This window comes from Bos indicus, chromosome 20 (genome assembly GCF_029378745.1).
Source record: "Bos indicus isolate NIAB-ARS_2022 breed Sahiwal x Tharparkar chromosome 20, NIAB-ARS_B.indTharparkar_mat_pri_1.0, whole genome shotgun sequence".
NCBI classification, from domain to species: domain Eukaryota; kingdom Metazoa; phylum Chordata; class Mammalia; order Artiodactyla; family Bovidae; genus Bos; species Bos indicus.
The window spans coordinates 10,788,546-10,813,642 of record NC_091779.1 but is presented as its reverse complement, the minus strand read 5'-3'; the positions used below and the strand labels follow the sequence as shown (position 1 = coordinate 10,813,642).

The 25,097-nt window shown below is 40.6% G+C and overlaps 2 long non-coding RNA genes across 4 annotated transcripts in view; one reads left to right on the top strand and one right to left on the bottom strand.

Moving 5' to 3' along the window:
* Positions 1–23,732, top strand: part of LOC109574758 (uncharacterized) — a 39,766-nt gene extending 16,034 nt beyond the window's left edge. The window contains exons 2-5 of the long non-coding RNA XR_011562407.1: positions 3,588–3,731; positions 9,118–9,388; positions 14,125–14,186; positions 16,911–23,732. This is a non-coding gene — a long non-coding RNA (uncharacterized lncRNA). The remainder of the gene's footprint in view (positions 1–3,587; positions 3,732–9,117; positions 9,389–14,124; positions 14,187–16,910) is intronic.
* Positions 1–25,097, bottom strand: part of LOC139177991 (uncharacterized) — a 214,713-nt gene that overhangs the window by 28,310 nt on the left and 161,306 nt on the right. The gene's annotated exons all lie outside the window — the stretch shown is intronic.

Sequence of the window (25,097 nt, the reverse complement as noted above, 5' to 3'; positions counted from 1 at the left end):
ATTTAAAATTCTGTACACTTTTTACTCCCCTCCCCATCTTATACATTTATGATGTTATATTTTACATATTTATTTGTATCACTTAAACATTGCTTGTAACTATAATTGATTTTATGGTTTATGTCTTTTTTTTTTTTTAACTTTACAATATTGTATTGGTTTTGCCATATATCAACATGAATCCGCCACAGGTATACACGTGTTCCCCATCCTGAACCCTCCTCCCTCCTCCCTCCCCATACCATCCCTCCGGGTCATCCCAGTGCACCAGCCCCAAGCATCCAGTATTGCACAGCTTTTAATTTCTTGTTTTTTTTACCTCTAAATCATGCTATTGTTGACAATGTTATTTTGTAGAGTCAATACTAATTTAGATTTATCTCATGCTTACTAATTTATGTGTTCATCATTCCTTTTTCCTTTTCACTCCTAATTTCTGAATTTAATGTTACTGAATAATTCTGTGTTCAGCCAAATGATCATTCCAAAATGGGAGTATAATAACAAAATTTTATCTTTGCACTTTAGCCAATTAATTCCCTGTGGAAGAAGATATTCTGAGGATTATCAGGGTGGGGAGGTGAATACTATTTAGGAAATCATTTTGGGTACATATGAAGATTGAAAAGGGTGTAAGAAAGAGGGTATTTTATCCACCAGGGATTTAAAAAAAAAAAGGAGCAAAATTCTTATAATCCACTAGTTTTATACACTGTCCTGAGCATTAACAAGATACTGCTTGAGAAACAAGGAAATAGACTTTCCATAGACCTATGCCTGTTGAAAATATTATTCTTTTGCTCTTGAAATGTCTGTTGTCAGTTGTTGTAAATAATATAGTGTTTGCTTTTATTGTTTCTAAAACTTTGCCTTTTGAGTTCTTAAATTTCATTTCAATAAGACCAGTATATTTCTTTTTACTAAAACTGACTGCACTCTATTGTAGTTCCCTGATAAGAGGACTTTTAACTCTGGAAAATTCTTAATCATTATTTCTTCAAGAATTGCTTTTCCCCTACTCTCTTTATTTCCTTCAGGAACTATGATTACCATATATAAATCTTTTAATCCTATTCTATGTGTGTTTTACCTGTCATATATTTCCATGGCTCTATCTCTCAGTGCTAATTTCTGAGTAATTTTATTAGATCTACTTTCTACTTACTAATTCTCTTTTCAATTCTTTTTTTTTTTTAATTTTTAAACTTTACAATATTGTATTGGTTTTGCCAAATATTGAAATGAATGCGCCACAGGTATACCTGTGTTCCCCATCCTGAACCCTCCTCCCTCCTCCCTCCCCATTCCATCCCTCTGGGTCGTCCAAGTGCACCAGCCCCAAGCATCCAGTATCATGCATTGAACCTGGACTGGCGACTCGTTTCATACATGATATTATACATGTTTCAATGCCATTCTCCCAAATCTTCCCACCCTCTCCCTCTCCCACAGAGTCCATAAGACTGTTCTATACATCAGTGTCTCTTTTGCTGTCTCGTATACAGGGTTATTGTTACCATCTTTCTAAGTTCCATATATATATGTTAGTATACTGTATTGGTGTTTTTCTTTCTGGCTTACTTCACTCTGTATAATAGGCTCCAGTTTCATCCATCTCATTAGAACTGATTCAAATGAATTCTTTTTAATGGCTGAGTAATACTCCATTGTGTATATGTACCACAGCTTTCTTATCCATTCATCTGCTGATGGACATCTAGGTTGCTTCCATGTCCTGGCTATTATAAATAGTGCTGTGATGAACATTGGGGTACATGTGTCTCTTTCCCTTCTGGTTTCCTCAGTGTGTATGCCCAGCAGTGGGATTGCTGGATCATAAAGCAGTTCTATTTCCAGTTTTTTTAAGGAATCTCCACACTGTTCTCCATAGTTGCTGTACTAGTTTGCATTCCCACCAACAGTGTAAGAGGGTTCCCTTTTCTCCACACCCGCTCCAGCATTTATTGCTTGTAGACTTTTGGATCGCAGCCATTCTGACTGGCGTGAAATGGTACCTCATATCTCTTTTCAATTTCTTTCAGTTACATTCCCTTCTAGAAGTTCTAGTAAGTTCTTTTAAAATTTGCCTTGTCTTTTTAAAATTATTTTTATAATAGCTTGTTCTTCTCTCATATTTTAAATTCCCTATTTTATGCCTTTAATCACTTAAAACATTAGTTTTATAACTTCTACCCAATGATTCCTCTATCTAAAATTATTGAAAACTGTCTAATTTTAATGTGCTTTTTTAAAATATCTACTAATGCACATTCAGTGTAGTCTGTCTTATGTATTTTACAACTGTTGGGTAGGAAGTTAAGCATGAGCAACAAGGGGTGGCCTGGCTGAAAGGAGTGCAAGCTGATCCCTAAAACCCATCCCACACACACCCAGAAGAGCTCACAGATATACCACAAAACAACTCCAGAGACTTCTCTAACTCCTGCATATGCACCCTAGGCACACAGTGGATACAAAATGACCACAGGGGCTTCAGGTAACCTTAGGCAGCTAAAAGTCCATTAAGAGTTCATAAATATTCTACATCTGATTATAACAGACTAAATTATGGGAAGACATAAACAATACAGCCTGTTCTTACATAACTTGCAATTGTCAATGGGCCTTAGCATATGCCCATTCGCATTCCCCTTCACTGACTGGTGCTGGGCACAAGCAAGCCCTATTTTGCATAGGGCATAAAAAGAGGAGACTGGAAGTATAAAGACGGTGAAAAGAGAGGACTCCTTTGAGATAAGCCTGCTCCCATGTCTTGCGAGTGTCTAATACAAGATCCTTCTGTTTGAGCTAAAGTGAGATGTAACGTATTTGCTGTTTTAAACCTTAGTCCACTGCTCCAAATATTTGTTGTGATGAGACAAGAACCGAGAAAGAGAAATAAACTGACTGACACAACCATGCTTTATCAAGAGCTCATGCTCAGCAGGTATTTATCTGTGGGAATCCTAAGAGACCCAGATTAAGAGTTCATCCCACTATGTCTGTTTAGTATTTGCTTCTGCAGAAACTTCAGGGAATAGCTTTTTTATTAACATTTCTCATCTTAGGGGTATCCCAAATAACATAAGTAGAACAAAATCACATGTCAAACAAGTCCATAGAAGAACATTTTTCTTATTTTTCAAACAGTATCTTTCTAATGCTCAGGACACTGTAGAAAGCAAATGGGTTATGAGAATTGTGTTCCTTTTTAATCAATGGTGAGTAAAATGCCCTTTTTCTTACTCCTTTCTTAATCTTTATATACACCCAAAACGACTCCCTAAGTAGTGGTTTTTCTCTCTCTCCACCACTCCCATAATCTTCCAAGTATATTCCTCCAAAGGGAACTAAATGGCTAAAGCAGAATTTCTAAAAGGAGCAGATCCAGAGCCCACTTTACAAGCAGAAGCTTTATAAGCTTCGAGGCAAACAGCTATTAGAATATTACTGAGAAAAGTCAACAGGAAATGGGAAAAGAGAAAGGGAAAACAGAGGGAAGGAAAGAATTGATATTTTTTGGCTGCTGACATTACATCAGTTTTCAAGACAACGTTTTGTGGCAGAGGTTCCCTCTCCATTTGCAGATGAGACCTGAGGCTACGCAGCAAAACAGGAGCTAGCCCATGTCTCCCTGACTCCCTTCCTCAGAATGAAAGTCCATGAGCCCAAAAAGCAGCGAATGGGAAACATCAGAAATACAGCCTCAAGCAAAGAAAATCTCAAAGCAGGTAAAACTTCTCTCATTTTGCATGTATTAAAAGCTGTGTTAATAAGGAAACAAGATACTGTGTACTCCCACTAGGCCGTCATTTCCAATGTAAAACAGAACTGTACATAAGTGAGATAAGAATATGAATAAATAGTAAAAAAAAAAAAGGATTTTCAAAACTGAGATTTCGCTTTTTAGACCAGTTTTAGCTCATTTAAAACAACTAATAGATAGTACCAAGAATTCCCATTTATCCCTTCTCTCTGCACACTATTTTCTCTTAACTAACATCTTGCATCGTGTGGTGCACACGTTACCATTTATGAACCCATGTTTGGTCCATACTTTACATTATGGCTCACTCTCAGTATTGTACAGTTAGATGGGTCTTGACAAATACATAATATTACGTACCCACCATTACAGTATCATACAGGATCGTTCCCCCATCCTAAAAGTCCACTGTGCTCCACCTGTTTGACACTCATCCCTCTTCTCTGAAACCCTAGCAACCACTGATCTTTTTACCATCCCTACAGTTTTGCATTTTCCAAAACTGTCATGCAGTTGGAATCATACAGTAGTAGCTTTTCAGACTAGCTTCTTTCACTTAGCAATATGTATTTGCTATTCCTTTGTGTCTCTTGGTGGCTTGACAACTCATTTCCTTTTACTTCTGAATAATAGTCCTTTGTATGGATGTAGCGCAGTTTGTTTATCTCAAGTTATACCCTATGAAGGGGCATCTTGGTGGCTTCCAGTTTTTGTCAATTATGAACAAAGCTCTTATAAATCTTTTTAAAGTTCTAAGTGGATCGTGGAGGCTACTCTTTCTATAAACTCTGCATTAACCAACTAATTCCCTCAAGATATACTGCCCCATTTCAGATTTCCACTTTTTATCCTCTCCAACCCCACCTTCCCATCTCCCAGGTTTCCAATAGCTATCGTGCTGATTCTCCAGACTGGGAGGCTCACCCCTCAAATGGAGAGCAAGAAACAATGGCAGTGAAAGGCTTTCCCATTGTCAGTATCTGTGGCATTTCCCCGTGGAGACAGCCTACTTCCCTGAAAGCCAAATATACCTGTGACATAAGGTTGCAAAGCAACGCATTTCTAGCATTCAGGCTTTTTTGATGCTCCAGGACATTTTTAAAAATCATAGAGTCATCAAAAAGCTTCACTCCCAGCTGTGTAGAAAGTGACTCTGCCGCTCTCATTTAATTTGGGTTGCATTACCTCATTCTATACATCATTCATGACAAGCAAGTCACCATGGGGCTCCCTTGGCTAACTCCTGTTGTCTTTGACTCAGCTCTCATTTATCTGGACATTTACTTCATAAATGTTGTAAATCCTATAGCTGAAAAAGGTGGTGCAGAAGTTTCAGTGCAGTGGGGTCTGTCTTCATTGTCACAATAAGCAAAAGAAAACAGAGGCAAATAGGAATCCTAACTTCCTATCACATTCTTGCCCTTCTCATGTGACTCATGATGCCATTACTCTGGCAGCTGGGATGGAAAGGGTGAGAGAAGGGAGATTTTCAAAATTGTCTCTGGATGGGCTATTTATGTCTTCCAACCTGGTACATTTCCTTGAACTTAAAGAGAACACCAAGACAGCCTGTAGTGTGACTTCTCCACCCCATGTAAATGAATACATTTACACTTCCTCAGCTGTTTGTGTTGGGAAACAGCTAGGATCCTCCCTGTGCCTCATGGGTCCGTCCAGGTCTCTTGCATGTCAAGGCAGAAACTTAGGAGCTCGTGGTCTCAGGCCTAAAAGTGAGGAGCACCCAGCCATGCCCCAGAGGAATAGTTCCTGTAAGGGTTTTGTCTTGCTTATAGACACAGCTCTTGCGCTGATCTTCATTTTCCGGGCTTCATAATTTTCCTGAGAGGAGATAAGTCAGAAACAGACAGTTTATTCTGGTCCTGCTAAAGGAGAGGCAGCATTTGAGACTGGAGTCTGCAGGCTTTCAGAACTGAATGCCAGTCGGCTCCAGGATTCAAATGCAATCAGATAAAAGAGCCTTTTCAGCCAAGGCTTAGACTCATTCCAATCTTCTGTATCCTTTTCTCCAACCATAAAACATTGTTAGAACCGAGGGGCTGCAAGATGCTGAGTCATCAGAGAGAGATTAGATCATGTCCATGTACTGTGCACAGACATAAAAGCAAATGTAAACATTTTAGAAAGGATTTCAACATTAAGGATTAAAGCAAAGGGGGTTTTATGTTTAACTAGGAGTTAAGCATAAATTCTATTTCCCGAGAATTCCATTAATAAAAGTTTTGCTTCTAAAGTGTTTGGGGGCACTGTGCAATCTGTAAGACCTTGGGCCATAGCAGGATAAACAAGCAAAACACAAAAATAGCAAAATTGACTGGAATTTCTCCCCAAATATGCACTGTACTTGAAAACCAAAAGAATAGACTAGCAAACAGATACATATTGCTCTGTTTTAAGCCAAACATTGCTTAAGAAAAAGGGAGCCAGAAAAGAAGCTTCTTCAACAAAGATCATCTCTTGAGTCCCCTTCTTGTAGAAGCTAACTAATCTGGTAATCGGAAGCATTCTCCCTCTACCCTTGGGTCCTGCTGAGCTCCTTAATTCTTGTATTATGTAAACCTTAAAACCAATCGCTAGAAGAATGTATCAAGGGAAGTTTCAAAGTCCTCTTAAGGTTAATTTCCCGTAAGAAATTCCTGGCTTTTCTTCTTTTGGTGCCTCCCTGTCCCTCCACTTAATTGCTTCTGTCTTCCTCCAGCCTAACCCCAGCTTGATCTTTCTTACCAAGGTCTGCCCTAGGACTGGCAGAGCAGACAGAAAAGCTCTTTAAGAATATAGAGTTTACTATTCATAGCAGTGACACAGACCATTGAAAGCCAAAGCAGTCAAGTAAGGAAATCTGTCAGCCTAGATTATCTTTCCAGCACCTGGGAGGTAGGACTTATTTATAAATAAAAATAGACACCAAAAATGTCTGGCCCCTCATAGGCCCCTGATGTCTGAGAGGGCTGTACGGATCCAAGTCCAGAGGCTTTTCCCAGCTGTCCTCCAAACCTAGCAGCAAATTTTGTTTTTGAAACTGGAATTAACAAAAAGATGGTTTGCTTCAGTCCATATTAAAATTCCTGCTAGTACAGGCAGTGTGCTGTCTTCTATGGATTTCCAAACACTTAGCCACACTTAACCAGATCTCCAGTCCTATAACAGGAACTGCCTATGTCACACACAGCATTCTCTAGGATTCATCTATCAGCCTTACTGGTGGGTTCTTGTCCAGATGTGGTCCTTGCCTTCTCTTTCCCTCTTTGGGCATCTCTGCATCCTCCATGGAAGGACCATGCTTCCTCCATGTGAGGTTAAAGCCCTCTGCTTCTCAGCCTTCATGAAATTCCATTGCTTATCATAGAGCAGATTGTTAAGACTCAAATCAAAATCTTTTGAAATAAGCCTACCTTTTAGAGAAGCATTTTGAGGTTACTTTGCTAAGGGTTTGGGTTCTAGAAGCTGCATTCAGATACTTATTGCCAAGTTTAGAGGCCAGGTGATTCTGGGTTTAATTCACTTTGATCAAGCATTGGAATTATAAAATATGCACAGAGGGCTCTGCTCTTGAAGCTTTGTTGATTAGACCATTGTGCTGCAAAAGTCTCTGATTCAGAGAAGCTTACTGTACCATTGCACTGAAAATCTACTTGAAAACATCTCAAGTAAAGGAGGCCTTGAACATAAACACACACTCTGAATTACCTTCAGAAATGGTAGTCCTGCTTGTAAGATAATACAATTGGTGGCTCAGATGGTAAAAGCGTCTGCCTACAATGTGGGAGACCTGGGTTCGATCCCTAAGTCGGGAAGATCTCCTGGAGAAGGAAGTGGCAACCTATTCCAGGACTCTTGCCTGGAAAATCCCGTGGATGGAGGAGCCTGGTAGGCTGCAGTCCATGGGGTCACAAAGAGTCAGACACGACTGAGCACCTTCACTTTCACTTGATGGCATTTTCTTACACTCTTCAGCCTTTTAATTCCCATCTCTTATCTTCCAATTATGCCATCTCCTATTATAATAATTCTTGCCTTCTAGGGTGTCACGAATTAGCAGACATTACCATCCCCCCATTAGCTACCCGAATTTAGCTCTTCTAAGCTTTCCTCTAATCAGAATCCCTGAGACCTCCTCACCTTAAAACTATTCCTTCTCCTTGCCCTTCTCCAAATTCCCTAAGGTCCTATGCCCCTAACCTGAGCTTTATAAAGATCCAAGTGATATTCCAGATGCTTGCTCACCGAGGAGCCAAGAGACCAGCTGTCACCTCTGGTCTCTGTTACTCCGTGACTCAGGGTACGTGTCCCAGAATAGGTCTGGCCTTTCGTGCCGCCTTCTCTTATTGCAGTCTGGCTGCTCGGGGCCTGGCCATTATCACCCTAGCTCCCCTTTGGCATTACTGCTTTCCAGGTTTCTTCTCCCCACCAGGTGTACGGATTTCAGACTACGTTCCTTCAAACCTGAATAGGCCACTGGTCAGCATTCCCAGAAAAGATATGTCTTTATTATCATCCTGGTTTGGAAATAGCCCCAAAACTTCTGTAAACATTTTTACCAAAACAAAACAAAACAAAACAAAAAAACTTGGTAAGATTTTCCACTCTGGAAAGAGAAAGCAAGAAGGAAAGTTATTTACGACTTTAGACCCTTAATGTCAAACAGTATTCTGGAGAAAGTAACAGAACGTCCCAGGCAGGATCTGCCTCAGGAAGGATTTAATGGGCTTGTGAAAGGGTGTCCATGCCTGGGACTATAGAGAGGACATTTTCTCCTGCTGTAGTCAATTCCCCTGGAGCTCCATGAACCTGCCATAGGCTTCTCTGCAGTGCTATGTTGCCTGGGAACCCTGCTTTCTTCTGCCTCCTCCAGGACCTGTCTTCCCCTCCTTTCTGGGAAGCTCAAGTATGGCAGGTGGCAGGAAGTGTGTCTGTGGGAATCGAGGGTCCCCACCCTCCTCCAGGAAGGTTCAGGGGCCCACGCTGTGCCCTGGGAGGCACTCGCTTCAGGAACTCCCAGGCCCACAGCACTAATCCTGACAGCTTCAGGGGAAGAACATTCCTATTTTAAGAGGGCCCGGGTAACATTGTGCTCACCCGTGTCTGAGTCACTCCTCCTCTTTAGGGTTTGTGAAAGAAATATAGTTCTCAGCCTTTAGCTCTGCAGGCTTTATTTTCTTCAGACTCAGTGATCAACTGGTTTACCACAAAATGGAAAAGGCGCTAGCAAAGCAGGGGTAACCAAGGAAGCTATGATGTCTGGAATTGTAATAACAGAGGACAAGCTAAGAGTTATACGAGATCTAAAAATAAGTCACTAACCATATCCTATTTCCTCTAACATACATATGCAGGTACCTAGGAGAGAAAACTGCCCACAGTGCAAAAGAATCAATAAAGAACACTGTGATGAACCACAGCCCACCCTAACCCAAAAAGATAGCTTTGCCCTCACAGTGAACAGTCTTTTAAGCAATGAGGCTATTTCACTGCAAGCTATTCATAATTCGTCATTATTGTACTTGAAGATGTAGAAACACCAAGGGTCTTCACATCAGCCATTGCCGTAATTAGAAAGGAACATCACATCATATCCATGGCATTTGCTACCCTTTGTATAAACAGGTAAGTTTGAATTCTTATATGGTTTGCCTACAAAAACATGTATTTCTTCCTTATCAGCAAGTTGCTGTTTAAACAACTTTGTGCTTTAATATTAACGTAATAACAGCTCACGTTTACTGTACATTTACACAACAACTCATTACTAGCTCACTTAATCCTTATAACAACCATGTCAAGGGCCCCTTTTACATATAGCAGGAAACAAAAGCTTAGAGAGCTCAAGTCACTTGATCAAAATCACGCCGTTTGGAAGTGCTAGAGTTTAGGTTCAAATTGAGGTCTCCCTAGCTGCTCACCTTGAGAACTTAATCACATTTCTATGCTGTTGTTTACAAAACCAAATTCTGAGCCCTAATGCTGTCAAACTTTAATAGCAAATTCTCATTCCTCCAACTCATTGAGCTGATTTTTCACACATTTTAAATGACATCAGTTAAAACACAGTCTGTACTTATTTCTCAGGCTTCTGTGCTGATACCACATTTTAGGTGTGGCTCGGGAGCATAAGTACCTGGTTCAGGGAATCCCAGGCTTCTCCTTATCTTTTTTTTCCTTCAAGGAAAATAGTGGCCAGATCTAAACAGAATGATCCTGGCCCCAGGTTATAACTCCCAGTTCTTTTTTTTAATTTCTAAACATTTATTTTCTCAAATGATGTGCTTCTCAGACTGAAAAGAAGCTATTTGCTGACTTTCACTGGTCCATGAAGCACATGCTGAGTACCACTGCTTTACTCTAATACCTTTATGCTCCTTTAACTCCTAATTCTTTAGGACCACCCAGGTATCTGTATTTGTTTGTTTGACCTGCCATAACAAAACACCACAGACTAGGTGGTTTAGACAAATGAAGTGGATTTCCCCATTATTTTGGAGGTTAGAAGTCCTAGATCAAGGTGTTGGCAAGGTTGGTTTCTGCTCAGACTACTCCCCTTGGCTTGTAGGTGGTCGTCTTCTCCCTGTGTCCACACATCACCTTCCTTCTGTACCAGTCTGTATCCTAATCTCCTCTTCTCAGAAGGATAATGGTCATGTTGGATTAGGGCCCATTCACATGACATCATTTTATGTTAATTACTTCTTTAAAGATCCTGCCTCCAAATACATTTTGAGACACTGGGGGTTATTAATAGAATTATGAGTTCCGTATGTGAGTTTGGGGGATGGGTGGAGACATAACCCATCCTGTAATAGTATCCCAACAACTCCCTTTTATAAAGTTCTCTGTGGTGCACATGTAAATGCCTTTGACCCTGACAACCCCTGCTTTCTCTAGATGTGTTTGTGTTACCTCCCTGTGGTGATATAGACAAGCTTTTCTGTGAGCAGACCACAGTTATTCAAACGCTATTACCAGCAACATCAACCGTATTATTGTTTTCATCTTAGAAGACATTATTGATCTCACTTGCGAAAAAAAAGTTATATGTATACAGAAAATGTTTTTACCAATTGTGAATTACCAATTTGCAAAAACAGATTCTAGATTTTTAAAAAGTTACTGAAACCAATTGAAGAAGGAAATGGCAACCCACTCCAATATTCTTGCCTGGGAAATCCCACGGACAAAGGAGCCTGGTGGGCTACAGCCCGTGGCGCTTACAAAGCATCAGACATGACTTACCAACTAAACAGGAACAAAAGTTGAAACCAATAATGTCTTCTTAATTTTTTTTCTTCTTCTTAAATTATTACTGTATATACCTGGAATTTAAAACTGTACAATCTCTAATCAAGATGGAATCCAGCTAATTTATCCAGGGCCCTCAGCATATGTCACAATTCCTGGTCATTCTATGTGAAGATTCAAATGATCTGAAGAGGCAATTCACATGTGTCGGTTGCATCGGTCTAAAAGCTATCATTATAGGGTGCCTACCAGTTTCACATATAGTGCCATTACGGCAGGCGTGTTATGTGCGTTAAATCATGTATCTCCTCAATTTCCTGCAGGACAGAAACTGTCTACTTTACCAGTGAGCAAGCAGAACATCAGAGAGCTTCAGTAAATTGCCCAAAGTCACACAGCTCACTTTGTGTGGTCTAGATAAGTCTTAGACGTGAATCTAGTCCTGTCTGACTCCAGAACTTTTTCTTTTTTTTGACCACTACAAATTGCTTCTTTGACTTCTTAAGACAGGTAACAGTATACTCTTAGTGGCTCAGAACTTTTCCTGGACATTAAAAATATCCAATCTAGTTCCTTCAATTGTTAGTTTTGATAAATAAAATAACAACAGCATCTTAGTTTCTGTGTCAGAACTGCAAAATAAATTACAGAATATTCGTCATCAGAAACAAAATCTACATCCGTCTTTGGGTGATGATGTAAGGCTATGTAAAACAACAATGGATATACTTATTTTTTGTCAAAAAAAAGTTAATTATATTAAGTAACCCTAATTAGTATCACCAACTTCCTTGTAACACCTCCAGGACTGCAGTCTTGTGTTCCTATAACACGTTTATTTCATTGTTTAATTGTGTCTGTTTGAGCCCTGGCTTACAAGGCAAGATTTCAAATGTGTTGAAGGCTGCTGCTGCTACTGCTAAGTCACTTCAGTCGTGTCTGACTCTGTGCGCCCCCGTAGACGGCAGCCCACCAGGCTCCCCCGTCCCTGGGATTCTCCAGGCAAGAACACTGGAGTGGGGTGCCATTTAGGCACCCCTTTTTATCCTCCTTTGTATTGTCTTGAAGTGCTAAGTATAGTGCCTTGTCTAGAGCAGATGCTCAATAATATATAACAATCAGTTTTAAAGGCTTCACAAAATAATCACCAAGAGAAGCCCATTGGAAGACTTAGTGATGAAGCTCATAAGCGTGCAACAGGGTATCTAAGAAATCCCTATACCTGGCCATGTTGAGCCAGCTTTCTTAGTCCTCTGGGTCAGATGTACCCTTTCCAGACCTTGGTTTATAACCCCAAATGCCTTCAGGTTGGCTGATGGTGCTGGTGAGGTATGTTTCTGTCATAATTGTGTGATTCAATTTGCTCATGTATAGTAGGAAGTAGAATAAATCTTAGTGGGTCCCATTTGGGGGCCCCAAAGGCAATCCTAAATAGGATTCTGTTTGAGGTGCTTGTCAATGTGCCTACGAGAGGCCAGTTGAAGCATCCAGTCAGCCCAAGGCTATGAATGCAGCTGGCAGGGCCTTCTCCTTCCTCCTGTTGCTCAGTTGTCTTCCATCTCAGTGGGACCCCATTCTCCTGGCTGAAAAGTGGACTACTGAAATTGTACCAACAGGCAAAATCAGGGTATTTATAACTAGAGCTTTACTCTAAAAACTAACTAGTCACATCATACTTCTTTACCTAGAAGTCTAAAAAAATAAATAAAAAGAGTAACTCAAAGGAACATATAAGCAGATTCAGTACTTAAGATTGAGCCTTAGGGCCCCTTGGCAAATATAACAAAAACTTTGATGCCAGAGATAAAGATGTATTTCTCAAAGAAATGTGTTGTCTTCAAAAGATAGATCTAATAGTGAGTATGTGATTAGATGGACATTGATAGACCTAGTCCCCAGGAAAAAGGTATAGTTTGGAGAGCCTGCTTAGATGAACAGAACTTTTCTTTAGTTTGGCATTTCCTTTCAGTTTAGGAATTCTGTCTGCAAGTCTGTCCTACACCCTTATATTTGTCCCAGAGTAATTCTGGGCACTCCTTCTTGAGTTTTCTACACCTCAGACAACTAAGAAAATTATAAAATTGTTCAGCCTATGGAGACAAAGTTTTGAGAATGGCTGATAGATGAAGTGAGTTTATGGGTCTCCTGATCATTTAATACTTTGATGTGGAGTTTGCAGCAGTTGAGAAATCACCCAGGCTCTAGGGATTTAGGTGGTTGCCTCCAAGAGGCTCAGTAGCTTGGGCCATCTTAAGACTGGCAAGATGCTTTCATCTCCTTGCCTAGGAAGTTTTTGTCTGCATCACCCCTTCGGGTAGGTTATTAACGCACTAGTATCTAGAAGTAAAAACAGAGGTGGAAAGAAATGAAAAGGATAAGGTCTCTCTGGTAAAGACTCTTCTAAATTTGAGTAATCTTCTTCAGAAGATGCTAGTTTGCAGAAGACAGTGATTTAGATTAGGAAAGAAGGCCATGATTTCCAAAAGTGAAATAAGCACAAATTAGAACAGAAAGGTAAAATCTGAGGTGCAAAGCATGGCAGATGATAGAGCCTGGATTATCCCAAGCACCACCAGTGATGCTTGTGAATTCATTATCCTAGTGTAGACTCAGGAGACGATTTAGCAGAGCATTCCTTCAAAACAGCAATTCTAGAAAATGAAAGAAGACACCAGGGCCCCAGAAGAAGCGAATCACACCAAAGTCATCACTACACAGCTAACCCATCCCTTTCATCAAGGCAGAAATGACTCCATCTTAGCCATAGCCTCCATGATCTCATTAGCAAAGATACTGAGACTCTTGTTCCTCTACCAGGGAGGATTTAAACTGTGCCACAAGTTACTTCACCCAGAATATCTGTCTGATTGGAAGGATATGGATGAGGGAAGAAAAACTCTATCTCCCCATGGTAGTTTCTTTAATCCTTGTGCAATAGATACTTGTGCAAATAGATACTTGTTTCTTTAATCCTTGTGCAATAGATACTTGTGCAATAGATACTTGTGCAATAGATACTTGTTTCTTTAATCCTTGTGCAATAGATACTTGTGCAAAGATACTTGTGCAATAGAAACTGAGATACATCTGGATGTCTCCTTGTACAGGGCAAGGCCTAAACCGAGATGTCCTGAAGATTTACAGATGGGTTCAAACACTTTCATTGCAAGTGAGTAGCTTGGCCAAAGGGCAATTTATGGACTTACTAACAATTCAGAGGTAGATCTTGTTTGCTGCTGAATGGATTTAGGACTCAAATAACAAGATCAGGACATGGCTGCTTTTATTCTTCCATTAGTCCTTCCTTACACAGTCTCTAGTCCCACATGATGGCATTGGCAGCACAGACCTCTCAGCTTCTCAGGGGCCCAGCCCAGCACACAGGAGCAAGAGTTCTATTCCCACTAAGTCTGACAGTATCTGATTAGGTCACATGTTCTCCTCCAAACCTAGACTATGGCCTGGAACGTGTGCAATCAGGAGATGGAATCAGGTACACCAAAGCCACATGGACTGAGTTAGGAAAAAAAAAAAAGAATTCAAGCTATGGCTATCATAAGAAGAGAGAGTACAGGATGGCCATCATCAAAAAGTCTACAAATAATAAAAGCTGGAAAGAGTGAGAAAAGGAACCCTCCTACACTGTTGGTGGGAATGTAAGTTGGTACAGCCATTATAGAGAACAATATGGTGGCTCCTCAGAAAACTGAAAACTTAAAGTTACCATATGATCCTGCAATCCCACTCCTGGGCATATATCCAGAGAAAATTCTGATTTGAAAAGATACATGCACCCAAATATTCACTGCAGCACCATTTAAAATAGCCAAGACATGGAAACAACTTAAATGTCCATCAACAAATGAATGGATAAAGAAGATGGGGTACATATATAGAACAGACTGTTACTTCGCCATAAAAAACAATAAAACACCATTTGCAGCAACATGGATGGACATACAGATTATTATACTAAGTGAAGTCAGATAGAGAAAGACAAGGATCACACAGTATCACTTATATGTGGAATCCAAAACTATGTTCAGTTCAATCACTCAGCTGTGTCCAACTCTTTGAGATCCCATGGACTGCAGCATACCAAGCTTCCCTGTCTATAAGCAACTCCCAGAGCTTGCTTAAACTCATGTCCATCGAGTTGGTGATACCATCCAACCATCTCATCCTCTGTTGTTCCCTTCTCCTCCCGCCTTCAGTCTTTCCCAGCATCAGGGTCTTTTCCAGTGAGTCAGTTCTTCGCATCAGGTGGCCAAAATATTGGAGCTTCAGCATCAGTCCCTCCAATGAATATTCAGGACTGATTTCCTTTAGGATGGACTGGTTGAATCTCCTTGCAATCCAAGGGACTCTCAAGAGTCTTCTTCAACACCACAGTTCAAAAGCATCAATTCTTTAGCACTCAGCTTTCTTTATAGTCCAACTCTCACATCCATACATGACTACTGGAAAAACCATAGCTTTGACTAGATGGACATTTTAGACCCACAGACATAGAAAACAAACTTATGGTTACCAAAAGAAAAGAGGTGGGTGGGAGGAGGATAAATAAAAGGTTGGGACTAACATATACACACTACTATACATAAAATAGATGACCAACAAGGACCTACTCTATAGCACAGAGAACTATACTCAATATTTTGCAACAATCTATAAGGGAAAAGAATTTGGGAAAGTTTTATATGTATATATATATATGTGTGTGTGTGTATGTATGTATATATATATATATATATATCACCATGCTGTATATCTGAAACTAACATGACATTGTAAATCAACTATAATTCAATAAAAAGAAGAAAATGTAAATACCAAATGACAGAAACAATGAATGTTTGCTGCAATTAGTAAGTGGTTTGAAGATCATGTTTGCCCAAACCTTTTGTCTTAGCTTGGGTCTCCCCCAGAAAACAGAGCCTGAGATAAAGGCTTGCACATGGGTCATTAATTTCCAGCGATCAAGCCAGGAAACAGTTGAGAGCTGGAAAGAACAAAACAGGAAAGGAGAAAAAAATAATGCAAGGGACTTTGCAGAGATATGTAGGAGGAGCCATCCAGGAGGGGAGAATTTATTGACCGGCTACCATCCTCCATTGGTGGAGGATTGCCCTTCCCGGCTTGTGCATGCATGAGAACAGCCTGGTGAGTTCCATCCAGTGGCCCACACTGTGGGACAAGTCAGAAAACCTTGGATGCGCAAAGATGGAGATAGATGGTGTAGCTGGTTTCCATGGTAATGACTGGAATAAATGGTGGAGCGAGAGGATATGGGGTGGGGGACAAGGTTTGGCCAACATATCTTTCCTCTTGGATACTCAAATTGTTTTACTTTTTCTTGTTCATTGTTGCAGGTCATTTATCACCAAAAATAAACTCTAAAAGACACCACAGGGCTAGGTTATGGAATTATATGAGGAATAGTAGGGGAAGACTTGGGCTTGAATCCAACTTAACCACCAGCAGTGTCATTTAGAGCAAATCCATTAATCTCTTTGATTATCATCAGTAAAACACAGATGTCAATAAGGCCTACCTTATATAATTTAAGGTAATATTAATAGTACATAAAGTCATACTGTCACTTTATTTTAATGTTAATTTCATTTCCACTACAGTTAATTACAAAGGAGTCTCCATAAATTTTAGATCGTTTATACAAACCAATGGAGAAGGAAATGGCAACCCTAGTTGGCAACTCTAGTATTCTTGCGTGGAGAATTCCACAGATGCACTAGCCTGGTGGCCTACCACCTGTGGAGTCACAAACAGTCAAGCACGATTTAGCAACTAAAAGATGACGACAACAGTACAAACTAAATGTACTTAAATAAGGGACACGTCTAACCACTTCTGCTTTTCTCCTGTTTTGAAGTTTGTAGTTCATTGTGTTTGAAGCAACACCCAGCTGACTGCAAAGTAAAGGATGTACTCCACCATCAGAAGAGCTGCAAATTTTCATTGAAGTTGCCACAGGATACACCATCAAGCTGGATTTAGAAAAGACAGAGGAACCATAGATCAAATTGCCAACATCTGCTGCATCATCGAAAAAGCAAGAGAGTCCCCCCAAAAAATCTACTTCTGCCTTACTGACTATGCCAAAGCCTTTGACTGTGTGGATCACAGTAAACTGTGGAAAATTCTGAAAGAGATGGGAATACCAGACCACTTGACCTGCCTCTTGAGAAATTTGTATGCAGGTTAGGAAGCAACACTTAGAACTGGGCATGGAACAACAGACTGGTTGCAAATAGGAAAAGGAGTATGTAAAGGCTGTATGTTGTCACCCAGCTTATTTAACTTATATGCAGAGTACATCATGAGAAACGCTGGGCTGGATGAAGCACAAGCTGAAATCAAGATTGCTGGGAGAAATATCAATAACCTCGGATAAGCAAATGACACCACCCTTACGGCAGAAAGCGAAGAACTGAAGAGTCTCTTGATGAAAGTGAAAGAGAATGAAAAAGTTGGCTTAAAACTCAACATTCAGAAAACTAAGATCATGGCATCCAGTCCCATCACTTCACGGCAAATAGATGGGGAAACAGTAGAAACAGTGACAGACCTTATTTTGGGGGGCTCCAAAATCACTGCTGATGGTGACTGCAGCCACGAAATTCAAAGACTCCTTGGAAGAAAAGTTATGACCAACCTAGACAGCATATTCAAAAGCAGAGATATTACTTTGCCAAAAAAGGTCCATCTAGTCAAGGCTATGGTTTTTTCAGTAGTCATGTATGGATGTGAGAGTTGGACTATAAAGAAAGCTGAGTGCTGAAGAATTGATGCTTTTGAACTGTGGTGTTGGAGAAGACTCTTGAGAGTCCCTTGGACTGCAAGGAGATCTACCCAGTCCATTCTAAAGGAGATCAGTCTTGAATATTCATTGGAAGGACTGATGCTGAAGTGAAACTCCAGTACTTTGGCCACCTCATGCGAAGAACTGAGTCATTTGAAAAGACTCTGATGCTGGGAAAGATTGAAGGCGGGAGGAGAGGGGGATGACAGAGGATGAGATGGTTGGATGGCATCATCGACTCAATGGACATGAGTTTGAGTGAGCTCCGGGAGTTGGTGATGGACAGGGAGGCCTGGCGTGCTGCGATTCATGGGGGTCACAAAGAGTCGGACACGACTGAGTGACTGAACTGAACACCATCAAGATCACCCCTCGAATCCTAATTTCTTGAAGGTGTACCACCATTATCTTTTTAACCCCATTTCAAAGTCTAAAATAAGGGAGGAGTCATTTTATATCCAGCCATGTGGTAATTCAGTTTTCAGGAACTTAGAAAAAATGTGTACAATTCATTTGTTATCATTGACAGCAGCCCATATGCCTAAGCATTTGCTTTCTGAAGTTTCTGAGAAATGTGCTGGGGAAAAGAAGTGCTGAGCCCAAACATGATCCAGAGCCCTGACGTGACACTGTTGTCAGAACAGTGAGCACGCAGCCCGCCTCTCGGTCTCCCAGACGTCCTCCCACTACCCTCAAGCCTCTATCTCAGCCCCACGGTGTTTGGTCTCTCCTGTTTCTCAGTCACTGAGCATCAAGACATCAGTCTCATACCCTCTTATTTGGAAAGATCCCAACTTCCCAGGCACTAAAGGCAGAAAGTCACCTCTTTATTTTTCTTCTTCAACCTGTCTTGAATCCTAAAATGATTCAAATATTTTCACAGGAAATCAAACCATCCCTGGGAAAGAGTACACCAAGATGGTCCATACAACACTCCAGACTCCTGTGAGAGAAACACATAAATGCCCAAGTCCCTTTTAGTTCCCAAACTACCTCAACCTCTACATCAAAATGCATCATTCAAATCAGCTAGACTCAACTGCCCAAAAGCAACTGGATTGCAAATCAATCTCTTGCAGATGCTTTGGAAAATGTCTATGGAAAAAGCCCCTCTTGGAGTTATTCTCAGCCATCCCCACAAGGTGAGTTTCATGGATGTCATTCAACCTACATTTTAAGTCAGGTCATGTAAATGTATTTGCCAGTTAGGATGAAAATCCATCCATGTGTTCCTCCATTATGTACTAAAAGCAAAGGCAAACTTCTATATATGTGAGAAAGAACAATAGGTAAATCATTACCATAGAAATTTATCAGATCAAATTTTAGGAAAATAAAAATGGTGGGGATGATAGGAAGGTTAGGCAAAAGCATAATTGAGATGAGGCTTTTTAGAAGGAACAAATTTCAGTGCATGGGGGAGGGGAAGGTAATCCTCAGGTCAAATTCTTAAGCGAAAAAATACCATTGATCAACCCAGTCTAGGGACTGATTCTTCCAGGATCAGATACCTACTCCTAGTCTACACACTCAGCTGTGACCTGAAGAGGGCTGAGTCACACAATCCACTGTCTACACTGCTCCAGGAGGGGGCGAGCTGATTTATGAGAAGGGGAGTTGGGTGGGAGGGACTGATACAGCAGAACCTGTCTTTAGAGACCTAAAAGACAAATTGTAGCCCTGCGACAGTTATACAATGATGTCTACTGGGGAAGAAACTCCTCTCCCCAATTCATCTATGCTCAGATAAATGCTGTATCCACTACTCTGATCCTGTGCGACTCGTGTGAGTCAAGATGAAAACAGAGTGTAAATAAATGGCTTCACCTTGGCTTCCGTATTACTATTAATATTATTAAAGATAAACAGATTTGGAAGAAAGGAAGCTTCCTGGGGGCTATGAATGAAGATGGTTCCATACCTGTCACCAAAATGCTACGGCCACATTCAGAATGTGAGGTTTGCATCAAGACTAATACCTTCCTTCAAACGACAGCAAGAGTGTCCTATTACCAACAGAACAAAAACAACATCCCCATGAGAGCAGTGAAACTCTTGGCCAGGAATACCAAGCCCACCGCAGATCTTCGAGGACTCAGCTTGAGAAGCTGAGGGCAAGGCCTTGGGCTGGGTGCATTTTGATCGGAAGGATGGAGAAGCCTCTGGAAGCAGGCTTCCCAGAGATGGTCCAGTCAGGATCTGACTTCACAGATCAGGAAACTGGAGCCCCATGGGGTTTAGAGTCCAGCGTGTCTTCACAGAAAATGTGGGATTTCCTTCCGGTCTGAGGCTTTTCAAACATTGACAGCAGGCTCTGAGTTTGAGGTGGGAGGACCAGAGAGAAGAAGACACTTAACTATAAAAGCCACATCTTTCTGAGGTTAGACTTTCAAACTGAAGGTATTTCCTTTTGCCACTCATCAAAAGTGTGCAGTCGGCATCTTTAAATACAATGATTGAAGGGCAAATGCTCCTTGACTTGACAGCCTGTTTATAATTACAGCATTAGTACAGACACAGTTTAATTAAAAATCATGAAAATGACCTTAGTTGGGCTGCAAGACCTATATTAAAAACCCTGGCTGAGGATCCACTTTCTAGCCAAGCTCCTATTTCCAGATGCCTGCCCTTTGTTAAAGGATTTCCTTTAGCCTAAAAGGTCATAGGTTTGTTCTCTGACCACTAATGGCTCTTTGACAATATCTTAAATAGAATAAGCCAAAAGGACATCACTCACACCCAAACAGGTAACACTAATTTACCTCTAGTCCGACCAGCTGTGGGTGAGGGGCTGGGTGGCCGAACCTCCGGCACTGTCTGCCTGGTAGGACCTTGGGGAAGGGCACGCGATCATCTGGCCCAGCCCTCTCCTTCTGCACATAAAGAAATGGAGGTTCAGAGAAGACAAAAGACAACCCAGGGCCAATGCTCAGCGCTGAGAGAGCTGGGCCGCACCAGTAGCCACTCTAGATGATCACTACCCAGTCAAATAAAAAACAGGTATAATTTTGAAATCTCAAATATCATCTTCTTTTACTTCCCAGACAGTGCTTCTGAAAATATCAGTCTTCCAGATACTTGGTTTAATAAACAGACAAAGAAAATGGAAGAGAGGCGGGGGGTGCAAAAGTAAGTTCATGCAAGGCACATAAGCCCGGGAAACACTGCACACCGCATTCCCTTCTCAGAGATTCACACCACACACCCCAGGGAAGCTGAGAGAGAAGCCCAGCAGCAAAGAAACCTGTTTACCTCAAAACTCTTTTTCCAAGTCACATCTATTAACATCCTACAGATCCGGTGTTCTAGGAAAGACTTTGGGACACGCTGGCTTAGTGAGAGGAGACATGAAATTTCAAAATAATTGGGCTGGAAAGTAAAGAAATTGAAACAGTCTGGCTCATGTCAAGCAAGAGTTCAGAAATGGCACCATGTCATCTTCAGTTTCTTCCCCTGGGTCTTTCATGCCTGGAACTTGGAAAGAAATAGGGGCTAAGGGTGTCCTTGAGTAGCAAGGATAAAGAAAATGGATCTTTTTCTTTAATTTGCCCTTAAAGGTTTGTGTAAAGGAGTAAAAACACAGACCCTGCCTTTGCTACTCTTCTCCGTATTTAAGTCCCTACCAGAAATATAATGCTGAGAATAGTATTTCCACATATTTATAACTTCTTTATGATGAACTACCATGATTTTCCTTTCCCTCAAAGCTGGTAAAGTTACAGTTCTACCTCAGAAACTGTGAGGAGATCAAATTTGGCCTTTAAATAAACTAATTTGAAAGGTTTATAAAAATATTAGAGACTTTAAAAAAAGGAATAGGGGGACTTGAATATCCCATAGTGTGAAAATGCCACATTTTTACACTCAAATGATTCAAAATAGATGAACAGAATGCTTCCAAACTTTCTAAAAATATGCACCTTCAGGCAATTAAAAAAATCAATCTAAAGGGTCATTTATTTCAAGAACCTAAGAGCTCAATTTAGCACTCCAGTGAGCCCCCACAGCTGACTGGATCTGGGAGACCAGGGCTGAAGAAAGGTCATTCACACTCCTCCCTAACTCCTTAATGATATGTTTAGCCAGGCTAAATTTAGACCTGTCGGAAGCTTTTGATTCAGTTAATCATAAGGTGTCGGTGACAAGACTGTGGTCAATGGCAGGCGGGGGCTGAGTTCCTTTTGAAGTCAGTTGGTGAGTTCATTCCTGGAAGGAGGGGGGTCCGTAGGTAGTCATGAAGAACTGCTCATGATTCATACGCATCTCCTGGGAGGTCTCTTCCCTCTTCCCTATTTACCTAACATGGGCAGATGACCCTGGGAACCATCAGTGGAGGCAACAGGACCTTAATGACCCTCAACTAATTATCGTCTTTTCTGCTGATCCATTCAAACTGTCTTATCCTTTGACTTGGCTCACAGTTATTTTAGTTTGGGCAGGAAGTAGCTGGCTTCAAGTCAACCTGGATAGGCTGAGGTTGTGATCTTTAGTCAAAGGAAATGCTTTAAGGATGTCAGAGGTGGATCTGTACCAGAGTTATTCAGGGATAGAGGTTGAGTGATGGGTCTTTTAACAGGTGCTTCAGTATGGACAAGAAAAGTCTTTTTTCTTAGATTCGGAGATGTGTGTGCCTACACCAACTTCCAGAAAAAGAACAGTTACGATTAGCTTCCCCTCTGGTTCACAGAAGTTTCACCACAGTAATATCCATTCTTTTCTTAACTTTGCCAAATTTTACAGGGGAATTTCATTACCCTATTATTCATTAAAGAGAATTTCTTCAGCTCTATGAATTTTGGGTACCAGTCAGCTCAAATCCTTTTCACCCACTCAAGGTTTAACATCCTCCATAAAACTATCTATAGAAAAGAAGACATGAATGTTCTACCCAAGAACTCAATAGCCTGAATGAGGGGGAAAAGTATCTAGTACTGTAATTTACTAGATTAAAACAACTTTTGATGCTATGAGAGAACTCAGGGCCAATCTGTTATCATCACTTCATTTTACAGAATGGGATAGCAAGGCTTAACTTTCCTCAATGGATATAATAATTCAGTGGAACCAGAAAACTTCCAGAGAACAAGAAATCTAATATTATCTTTCTAATCTCTATCAATCACTCACGGTCCTACCATGAGTCAAAAAGTATGGAGGACAGGAGGAAGACGAGAGGGATAGGAAAGAGACAAGTAAAGGGTGAAAATTTTTGATGAGAAAAACAAAGTCAATAAGTCAGAGGCTTCCTGTTATCTCCATGTCATCACCCTTTTCTTCCCAACTATTTTTATGTTCTCATTGGCCTCCTCAGATAAACCAAATAACAGCAAGTCTCACTGAATAGCCTTGGTCACCCATATCTAAGGGACATAAAGAAGCAGAGACAAGTCTACCTAAGTGAACCCCATTTTCCAGCTTTGGGATTATATATGTCTCAGTGGTTAATATTGCAACTGTGGATTTTAAAGGCTCATTTCAATCAATTGACAGTCATCTACTGAACATCTGCCATACGATAAGAATCTGCTGCACACTCTATGGGACATGAATATGAAGAAGATGTACTCTAGCCTCTAGGAATTTAAAGAAAAGAAAAATATTCCTCCTGGTTGCAAAATTCTAAGATTGACATTTCAGATTAACAATTATAACACAGCGAGGAATCAGATAGGATCCCTGAGAGATTCAACCTAAATATTACAAGAGCCCAGAGAACAAGTCAGTCATTTCCAAGAGGCAGGAGCCAAGAAATCATCAAAGATGTGGCGTCTTGTGCTGGAGTTGAAAGATAGAAAAACCTTAACCAGTAAGAGGACCTTAAGGAATGGCCTTCCTCGGGAAAAAAAAAAAAAAGGAATTGCACAAAGGTAGAAGAATAAAATATCTGTTTGAGAGAAAATAAGTAGGCCAGTTTGGCTAAAGCATAGGACAGATAAATGAAGGGATATATTAATACAGCTGGAAAGTTTTGGTGAAAGCCAAATTGCAGAGAATGAGCTAGAAATGTTGGTCTAAATTCTCTAGGTGATAGCCACTGAAATTTTTCAGAGGACTGACCTTTAGGCAGATTAATTGGGCCATAATGAATTGGAGTGAATGACACTGGAGAAAGAATTGCCTTCTTTTGATGATCTGAATGAGAGGTACTTGCTGTAAGAATGGAATGGAATGAAAAGGAGGGGGATTCACTAGGCATTAAGAATGCAGAAAGGGCAGGAATAATTTGGTGTGAAAGTTGAGGGAGCATTTCCCAGGAGTTTTGTGATGAAAACAAAATTCCCTCATACCAAACAGATATTTAAAAGCATGAGATTTTGAATCTACCGTTGAGATGATGTTACCTTTGCCCAAAGCTTGTTGACTGAATGATTTTGCTTGTTGTAGGTTGAGTATATTTGTTAGATTTTAAAAAATTGTGTTGTCCCTTCTATGTCTTTTTATGGCTTAGAAAGATAAAAATAACCAAGCAGACATCAGATATCACATATCTCAGACTGAAGAAGAGAGAGAGAGTCTCATAATCTCCCTCCTGTTGTATAAATACAATAACTATATAGTGGTGGATGGAACCATGGTTGTTGAATATAAAGGAGATTATTCGAATCAATAATTATGCTTTTCCATGTCCTTCCTGTAGTCAAAACTATGCTCCCATCCTCATTCATTTTTATATCAGAGATTCCTTTCAAAACTTGACATTATTGAATTGGTAAGAACTTGTCTGCGGAGGAGCCTCTATTAATAAAAATGTAATCTCATTCACTGAGCAGACTCCATCACCTAGTCAGATGCTAAAGGATTTGGGGACAAATAATAATAGCCCTTTCATATTACTCAGCTGCTAATGCAGACACATTGTAGACCATCTTTTTCACGCAGTCTTCACAGACAAACTGGAAGCAGCCTGACTCCTTGTCATTTTTAGCATGCTCTCTATCAGATTTGGATTTTATTCTTTCACTTACTCTTTCTTCTACCTGCCCCCTTGCCCACCTTAGTAAACATTTAGGGAGCACTTGGTGTATGCCCAGCACTGGGCCAAGTGATGTAGATACAAAAAGAAAAGACAATAATCCTTTGCTTTGTGAAAATATTAGTGTAAGGCATTCATCTGTCCTGTGGAATACCTCACCTTGAAGACAGCAGCCATCTCTACCTAAATCTGATGTCATCTGTACATTTGTGCTCCAAAGTGGTTAAGGATGCCACCTGAAGAGTCCTAGGATAAGAGGGATATTGTTACCAGTGCCAGCTGGG